This window comes from Podarcis liolepis (assembly GCF_965112155.1).
Source record: "Podarcis liolepis genome assembly, chromosome: 6".
Taxonomy (NCBI): Eukaryota; Metazoa; Chordata; class Lepidosauria; order Squamata; family Lacertidae; genus Podarcis; species Podarcis liolepis.
In genome coordinates this window covers 79,961,294-79,970,070 of record NC_139559.1, presented here as the reverse complement: position 1 = coordinate 79,970,070, position 8,777 = coordinate 79,961,294, and the positions used below count along the sequence as shown (strand labels likewise).

Sequence of the window (8,777 nt, the reverse complement as noted above, 5' to 3'; positions counted from 1 at the left end):
GGAGTGCCAATAACTTAGAATCATAGGATTGTAGACTTGGAAGGGGCCCTGAGGGTCATCTAGTCCAACCACCTGCAATGCATCTAGTCTCAACACATAGTCTCCTATCCAATGTGAAACTGTACCGGGCACTGCTTAGCTTTGCAAATGTGCTAGCAGTTTTACTGCTGCCAGCAGCATGGTCTGCAAAATCACATTTGGATGACTCACTCAGCTTATGGAGCCAAACCAGTCATAGGTTTGGCTGGCAAAAGACTTACAAAATAGTATAGCTGTCTTGGAATGACACTTTATCTTGCCTGTTTAACAAAGGCAGGATGGACAGATCGAGGCTTTAAAGCTCCCTTAATTACATGTTGTAAAGGACTCTAGAAAATCTCAGGGCTCTCCATAATCAACCAATTAATAGGTGAAATGCTCTAATTAGATTAGGTACCATGCCAGCATACAGGAGGTCAAGCAGTGGTGTAATAACCAAAGAGGAATGTAGGGAATGTAGCTCTAAGACATATTTTCATAGATGGAGCAATGACATCTAAGATAATTGACAGATCTTTCTTGATCTGGCAAGTGCATGAGGTGATAATGAGGCTTTCAGGTTTTACTATACTATTGTTTGTGGCATATTAGCATTGAGAAAATCAGAGAATCAATTAGGGCTTCCTGTATTGATTCCACTTGGGCTGTGACTATGGGGGCTGTCATGGTGAGTTCCTTAATCTAAAAAAACAACAACAAAAAAACAAAACAAAACCAGCTGTGTTTTCTCCGTTTAATAGATACATTCAACCGACAAAAAGAGAAAGGCCTAGGAATTTAGGGGTGTGTGTGTATGAGTCTGCATACAATTAACATTCCTTGCTGATCTTTTGCCATGGCAAGCCAAGCATGAATACTTATATGCCCTTGCTTTTCGACATGAAAGCTTGCGACCATATGATTTTATTGTTTAATACACATACAACAAACTACTTATTTTTTAAAATATACATTTCTTTTTATCACATATTCATCCCTTTCGTTTCCACAATATCATTTTATTAAGCCACCTTATATCTGATATAGCATTTGTACTTCTGTATAATGTTTGGAAGAGCTCATAAATAGTTTGTCAACTGTAGGAAATAATAATAATGACATCTATCATCTTTTAGGCAGTGGTACGAATGTTGAGAGAACAAAGCTCCTGCCCATAGACTTAACAAGCTAAGAGTTATGGTATAAAAAGGAAAAGAGATACTTAAGGAACAGGAAAAGAACCAGATTCAGGCACTTATTCTGTTACAATTACATAACTGTTTCATGAGCTGGTGCAATGGTCATTGAGGCAATTCTAGGAGAGACAGAGCCATTAACAATTCGTCCCATAGACTGTACTATCTCACTTTTCCCTCTGTTGCAATCAGCTAGAATGACTAATTATGGGAGAGAAGCAGCCAAGTGGCAGTTGATCCCAATCAAACATTTCAGATGCTATATTTTTCTTTTAAAAAAAGAAAGCAATTTGCACTTGTAGCTTTCTGTTTTCCCAGCAGTCATACTTGAATGACTTCAAAACAGTGTTTGTTTTAATGTAGCTAAGAAACTGTCAAAGGTAACAAATTTGACTATGCAATTTACTGTTCAAGCAGAAATGATGAGTTAGCACAGGATTTCTGAATGACTCACTAGTTCAGTATCTTTATTAAAATTGCTTATGCAATCACACACTATGACCACTCTTTAGTTGATTTTAAACAACATATGAATAGCAGAATAGCTGGGTGAAAGTTTTGCATAAAAATAGTTATGTAGGCCTCTCTAATACATACCACTATGTTGTGTGAACAGTCAAGATAGAAAACTGGCTATATAAATGGAAGTCAGCCAGGTCTACTTGTACAATTTTGTTATTATTTAAGAAGTGGTTGATGTGATGTGATCGGTGTACTGGCACCATGATAAGCACTTGTTCTATACTTCACAAACATTATAGTCCATATGTATTTTTCCTAGATGGAGTTCCTGTGATCCATTTCACACATTGCACAAGGACATAGCTAGGTTTGCTTGTTAAGCTTACATTCAAGAGGGAGTTAGAGTTCATTCTGTCCCTTTGAAGAGTGTGTGATTCATGTGTTTGCCATGTCTATTCTACATTTGTCAATGTACATAAAACACCTTAGTGACATGTATTTTTTTAATATAAAGGCTAAGTAAGTCTGAAAAAGCAACTTTTAAGTGTGGTGACTACATTCCTCAGCTATTTATACTGTTTGCCCCCTATTTGTTCCCATTGCCTTGGACTAAACTGCCCATTATATAATATATGCAAATACATTCAACTGTAGCTTGTCAGACACTTTTAAAGAGGAAGCCCCATTTGCAGAGGAGGGCACAGAGTGGCGAAATGGCAGGTGGGGAGGTGGTGTTTAACTCTTCCCGGATCAGCATTTGTCTGTTCCAAACTGTGCAGCTTTTCTGAGGAAAGATCATTTGTCTGTGGCACCGGGGCCAGACCACACATGAGGCAAGGTGAAGCGACTGCCTCAGGTGCCAGGATCCACAGGGGCAGCAAATCGTGATGTAGCTCTTTATTTCCCCCTTGTTCCTGATATAGATCTTCACTCATCCCTTCTTCCCTGGCGGTGGAGGGCGCCAATTTGGGTACCAAAATGTATTGGGCTGACCCTGGTTGGCACAATACATAATTAAGACAGTTATAGGTTACTTGCAATGACACTTAGCTTTAATTCAGAGCATTCCAACTTCAGCTTTTAAGAGATTTCCTGATGTATATGTTGGAAACAGAACATATCTTTTGAAAAACGATTTTGCCCTGACTGAAGTCCCTTGGGTGTTGACGTTGCCTTAGAAACCATATTTTGTCGATACAGTAACGGACTTAGCAGTGAAAGCTGTTAATGTAGCTGGCATTCTATTTCCACCTAAAGTGCAGAAAAAAAAATCAGGACACTTTAAACCTATCTAGAGACTTGTAATTTAAATTCCTTAATCTGGATACATCACCGTTCAGTCTCATGAAATTATCATGTTAAAAAAACAAAAACAAAAAAATTACAGTTGCTCAGAAACAAGGGGGAAAGCTTTGAAATGATTAGAATCACTTTTCTGCCTAAAATTGTCTTCCTCCAAAAAGGACTATGTGTGGGTTACAAGAGGTACCATCTAACACAGCACACTGATTTTAATGTAATTAAGAATGCTTACTTTCTGGTGGGTTGCAGCCGTTGGATGAACACAACTGAGAATCGCAGCAAAATGATGCAGTGCAAAGTGCCCCTGTTCAGTTTCAGTCAACCAGCCTTGCCCTTTTCTAGAAATTACACAATTCCACCCCCCCTTCCCTCTTGTTTTCATTTTCCCAAGAGCCAGCCAGCATTCTGTGGGTCCTGAGCATGCTCCTGCTTGGCAGCCAACAATATTATGTGCCCCATCTACTTGGAGGAAACATTAACTCTATAGGATTTTGAGCTTTTTGCGCTAGCTGGTACCTGTTCTCTTCCGATAGGGTAGGTTTTTTTTTTTTTTTACACTTTAACTTGTTACTGCCACTTTAAGCACCAATATAGCTTTTAGGGAGCAATTAGTTACCCTATTAAAACTCTTCTACCAGATTGACCTCATATTTATTCCACCCCAGTTTAGCCTTACCAGTGCTGTAACTGAGGACTTTTGTTAAAGCCTGTTTTGATCCCTACCAACTTATTGAAGTGCAGATCTGTTTAGCATTCTAAACTGCCTCTCATTTCTTCTGCCTTAATATTGTAAACACGTTCTTCCCATGTCTTTTTACTCTAAGCCAAGTGATTCAGCTGCCCCAGCAAATCTTCTGGTCACCAAGCTACACTTCATTTTTTTTCAGATCTTCTTTCTGAGTTCTCTTCCTCTGCTGTCTTCATCTTCTGGTTATCTTGCTGGTGGTTGCTGGCATCCGTCTCCAACTAACACAGACTGATCTTGACTGAATAGCACCCAGCTATATATTCACTTCTTGTGCCCCACCTAGTTGAGCACCAGCCAATCACACTGCCTAACTAAGAATTCTAAACCTGTAACCACCAATCAGAATATGCATAGGTTCTAGCCTTCTTTTGCATTTTGAGTGTTCTAGCTCCAACCTCTTTCCCCAACTGTCAGTTAAGGACCCCGGTGACAGTTAAACCAACTTTCACCTGACCAGACAGAAGACTTCCACCACCAAACACAGTGCAATGTCCATTACAATGCAAATGACTGACTATATTACACAGTACCCATTAAAACACATTTTAAACAAGCAGGGCTTATTCACAGTGCTAAAAAGAAATTTCAGAAATGCAGTGTATCTGTGATTGGGCAGTAGTATGTCAAGCACACAACAAAAGTTAGCTGCAGTGACAGGCGCTTGTACTCTTACTAGCTCAGGTCTTATTTCATGCAGATATGTATTTCTCCCCAAGTTTGTAGACATTTTTAAAATTACCCTGCCAAGGCAAAGGAAGTCCACCTTTATATTATACCCATATTGTAGGGGTGGCTGCTGCAGCTGAGAGAAGATGGACAACATCAGGGGTAGCTAATGTGGTCCCCCCCCCCCAGGGCTTTTGAACCATAACTTACATCATGATGACTGCTGGCAATCAAAGTTTTAGCCCACAACATCAGATTGGCTACCCTGGAGTCATATCAACCCTATATTGCTATATCCATAGTGTGGGTTTGGGGTGAGCTGATACAGGACAGCATGTGACGCACTCCTGCAATGTAGTCCGATGTTGTTATGCAGTCTCCTGGTGTGCTGAGTTTTCTAAAAACTGAGTTTAGGGGGTTGGACTCGATGGCCCTTGTGGTCTCTTCCAACTCTATGATTCTATGATTCTAAGGAAATGCACTGGAATGGGTGTGAAGTTGATTATAACACCAGCACAGAGATAGGTGGTGGGGTGATCAATGCCTTTTCCCACCCATGGGAGAAAACAGGACCTCTAGTAGGTGTGTGTGTGTGTGAATTCTGATTGCAATATCACCTCAAAGTGTCACTTCTCCTTCCTTAGTACTGTTTCAGCAACCAAATTCACCGCCATTGGCTGCCTTTCCCATAAAAACAGCAACCCTGAAACCACCATAGGCAGGTTTGAGACTTTGGTTTGTTAAACAGTGCTTTAAAGTGCTTTAGCAGAAGTAGTCTGCACAGCACCCCTGTACACATGCAGTGCCGAATTTATGTATAAGCTAAACAAGCTATAGCTTAGGGCCCCACTCTCTTCGGGGCCCCCCTAAAAAAATTAAAGAAAAAAAATGTACCATTTCCAAAATAAAAGATAAAAACAAATAAAATAAAAAATACATACAGCAACAGTGTTTTGTGTTGTGTAGGCTCCTATGATGTAAGTCATGGGCCCTGCCTGCTAGCCTGCTCCCTAAAATATCACTGGTTTGCTCATTTCTATATATAGGGTGCCTACATTCTGCATGGACTGGTTGCACGGCAACATATGCAAATGGCTTTAGATACCTATTAGGTCCATAAATTACCATACTGTACAGCATATATTCAACACAAAAAACAGCGACAATTGGTTGTTGACAAAGGACAGCTGGACATATAAAGGGCCCCATTACAGTGGTGCCTCGCAAGACGAAAATAATCCGTTCCGCGAGTCTCTTCGTCTAGCGTTTTTTTTTGTCTTGCGAAGCAACCCTATTAGCGGCTTAGCGGTTTAGCGGCTTAGCGGCTATTAAAGGCTTAGCGGCTTAGCAGCTAAAAGGCTATTAGCGGCTTAGCGGCTTAGAAAAAGGGGGGGAAGCGAAAAAAAATTGGAACACTCGCAAGATGTTTTCGTCTTGCGAAGCAAGCCCATAGGGAAATTCGTCTTGCGAAGCAGCTCAAAAACGGAAAAACCTTTCGTCAAGCGGGTTTTCCGTCTTGCGAGGCATTCGTCTTGTGGGGCACCACTGTACCTTAAGTAGCTTAGGGCCTCATCACACCTAAATCCAGCCCTGTGCACATGGATGGATGAGCTCAGCCTGCCATTGCTCTTGGCCAGGCAGCTGCAGGGATTGGCCTGGCCTGATGAGGAGACTAGAACAGAAATGGCAACTGTTTGCTATGGAAGGAAGTGGAAAAGTCTTCTTCAACCAGCTGTAGGAATACGGTGACTGAAAGCTTGGGTGGTCAAAATTGAGTAGTGGGAAATGGGGAAGTACTTTCTCCACTTGCTTCCCATTTGTCATCCCTGAGCCTACCAGAAGCAGGAAGCGGCAAGCTCAACTAGGAGTAAGCGAAACTCTTCATGCACTTAAGGTACTTTATTCTCTTTTGCAAACACCCAGGTCTCCCATACTGTGTAAGTTTCCAAATGTCATGAAATGTGACTTTAAGCAGTACTGGTGGGCATACAATGAAGAGAAATACACAGTTGTCTTGCACAAGTGTGTGCACATAAATATTAGATACTACTACACGGTTTCAAGTTTTCCTTAGGAAAAAACCCAAATATAGTTTTAACTGCATGTGCATGCACACCTGCAAATTTTGTGAGTTGGTTTGTTGTTGGGGGTGGAGAAGGAGGCCCATTAGAACCTCTGGCAAATCAGTATATTGCAGCCTAACCAACCTCACAATATGGTTGTAAAGAATGATGAGAATTAATGGTAATTAATTGTACAATTTTATTGAGAATAAGCCCCACTGTAAGGTTGGTGTCTGAGCACAGTATGCTTAAAATTTGGCTATAAAGCATTTTGCATGCCAATACTTTTTACCTGGAACAGGTACTATACCTATATAAAGTATAGATTACAAGCAACTCCACTGAAAGTTCATTCCATTCAAAACTAAAAACACCACCAGGATTCATTTCGGCACTTGCTTGCATGACTAGGCACACCCAAATGCTTAATTATGCAAACCGACAAGTTTGATTTTTACTGACAAGAAATTACAGGGTGTACCACATGCACACCCTATGAACATTGTTTTGTAAAGTACTGTGCACAGAATTATGTGTGTTGTTCGGTGTGTAAGAAATTCCTTCCTGCATATACTGGAGAGAACTATAACTGCAAGATTTCAGGAATGAGTATAGCTGGTTGGTAAGTTTATGAATGGTAGTTAAAGCTTGTGTTGCCAATGCTGATTCTTTCAATCATTAAATGTTATGTAGAAACCCAGCTATGAAGCTTTCCAGGAAGGAAGGTGCAGCAATTGGGTGGGGAAGCATTCCCCAATGAGAAAAGTTGGCAACCTTTAGTATAGCCATTCTGCTTCAAGGGTCACATGTCAATGTTTACAGCGCAGTTCTATACATGTCTACTCAAAGGAAGTCCCAAAGTTCAATGAGATTCATTTGTTAAAATGATTTACATACTGACTTTAAATCATAATTATCAAGGTGGAAATAACACAATAACTAAGACTACTCACTAGAACACATTAAATACTGTTACGAGTATAAACATTTACATCTGCCAAATCTTTGGAACTAACATGGAAGGCAAGGATGAACAGCTATGTTTTTACAGGCCATATGATTGATACCTGCAGCATATCCCAGGTACGTGTATATAGAAGCAGTGTTGTTTACATATATAAATAATCCACTCCAAACTTTCTACTACTGTCATAATTAGGATGACTCACTTCTGACAGAATGCTCATGGTACATGGCAGTTAATAATAATAATAATAATAATAATAATAATAATAATAATAATAATAATTTGTAGTGTCATTCATCAGAAGATCACAGGATGGTTCACAACATAAAAATAAAACAGGAGAACACAAAATACACAGTAAAACAAAAAACAGAAACAAATCAATAATATCCCCCCAAACACATTTAAAAGCCTTTAGAATGTTAATCAGCTAAAGGCCTGTTTATAAAGAAATGTTTTTGCCTAGCACCTAGAGAGATGTAATGAAGGCATCAGGCAAACCTCCCTGGAGAGAAAATTCCACAAATGGTGAGCTACTGCAGATAAGGCCCATTCTTGTGTGGACACCCTCTGAACCTCACATGAAGAAGGGCCTCAGACGATGATCACAGGTTCTGGGATGGTTCATGTGGGCAGAGGTGGTCCTTGAGGTATTGCTATACTGAGCCGTTCAAAGTTTCATAGGTCAAATTGGGCCCAGAAACTAATTGACAGCCAGAGCAATCTGGCTGGGATTAGTGTGTTATACTCAAAACCCTCTCTAAACTCAACAGGTGTAGGTTTCTCCATCACTGCATTTCCGTGTGTGTGTGTGTGTGTGTGTGTGTTTTGAGGGGAGTAGTTTCGACCTGTGGAACACTTGAATCCCACCTGGAAGCCCTCTAAGGTTGCAGCTGTTTGGACTAGATAACTCACTTCCCACGCTACACTTCTATGATTCTAAGTGGCTGGCTAGGAAGCGTCTTTAGGATCACAATCTCTGAATGCAACCACGGGCGTATTTTTTTGGAGGGGAGGCAGAATGCCAGTTCAGCAAAGCCCTATCATGCGCGGGTGGGTCGACGCCCGAGTAAACGAGCACAGGATCGGGCGTCTCAAACAGCAGCATAACCTTTCCCCCCTTCCAAGCCGATCAAGGAACTTAGTAACTAACTTCCAGATCGCCTGCCTGGGCGCAGTTCTCCTCCGCCGTCCAAACCCAGCTCCTTCCTTTCTGCAGTGGGAAGGAAAAGAAGACCCAAGTCCCACCCAGGCCGTGACCATGCAAGGCCAGGACGCCCAATGAGAAGGAGAAACCCGCGCTTCGCCTCTCTGCTCCCTCCCAGGGCGTTGGCTCTTGCGTGCCATCTCTTAAC

General features: G+C 41.2%; 1 long non-coding RNA gene across 2 annotated transcripts; it reads right to left on the bottom strand.

Annotated features, from left to right (window-relative positions):
- Positions 1-758: 758 nt before the first annotated feature.
- LOC310710210 lies at positions 759-4,787 on the bottom strand. 2 transcript variants are annotated; one of them, XR_014527889.1, is made up of 2 exons: positions 3,211-4,787; positions 759-2,670 (listed from the first exon to the last, which is right to left on the bottom strand). It is a non-coding gene; the product is annotated as an uncharacterized lncRNA (long non-coding RNA). The 2 variants fall into 2 exon arrangements; XR_014527890.1 differs by lacking the exon at positions 759-2,670 and adding an exon at positions 2,707-2,927.
- Positions 4,788-8,777: the final 3,990 nt, after the last annotated feature.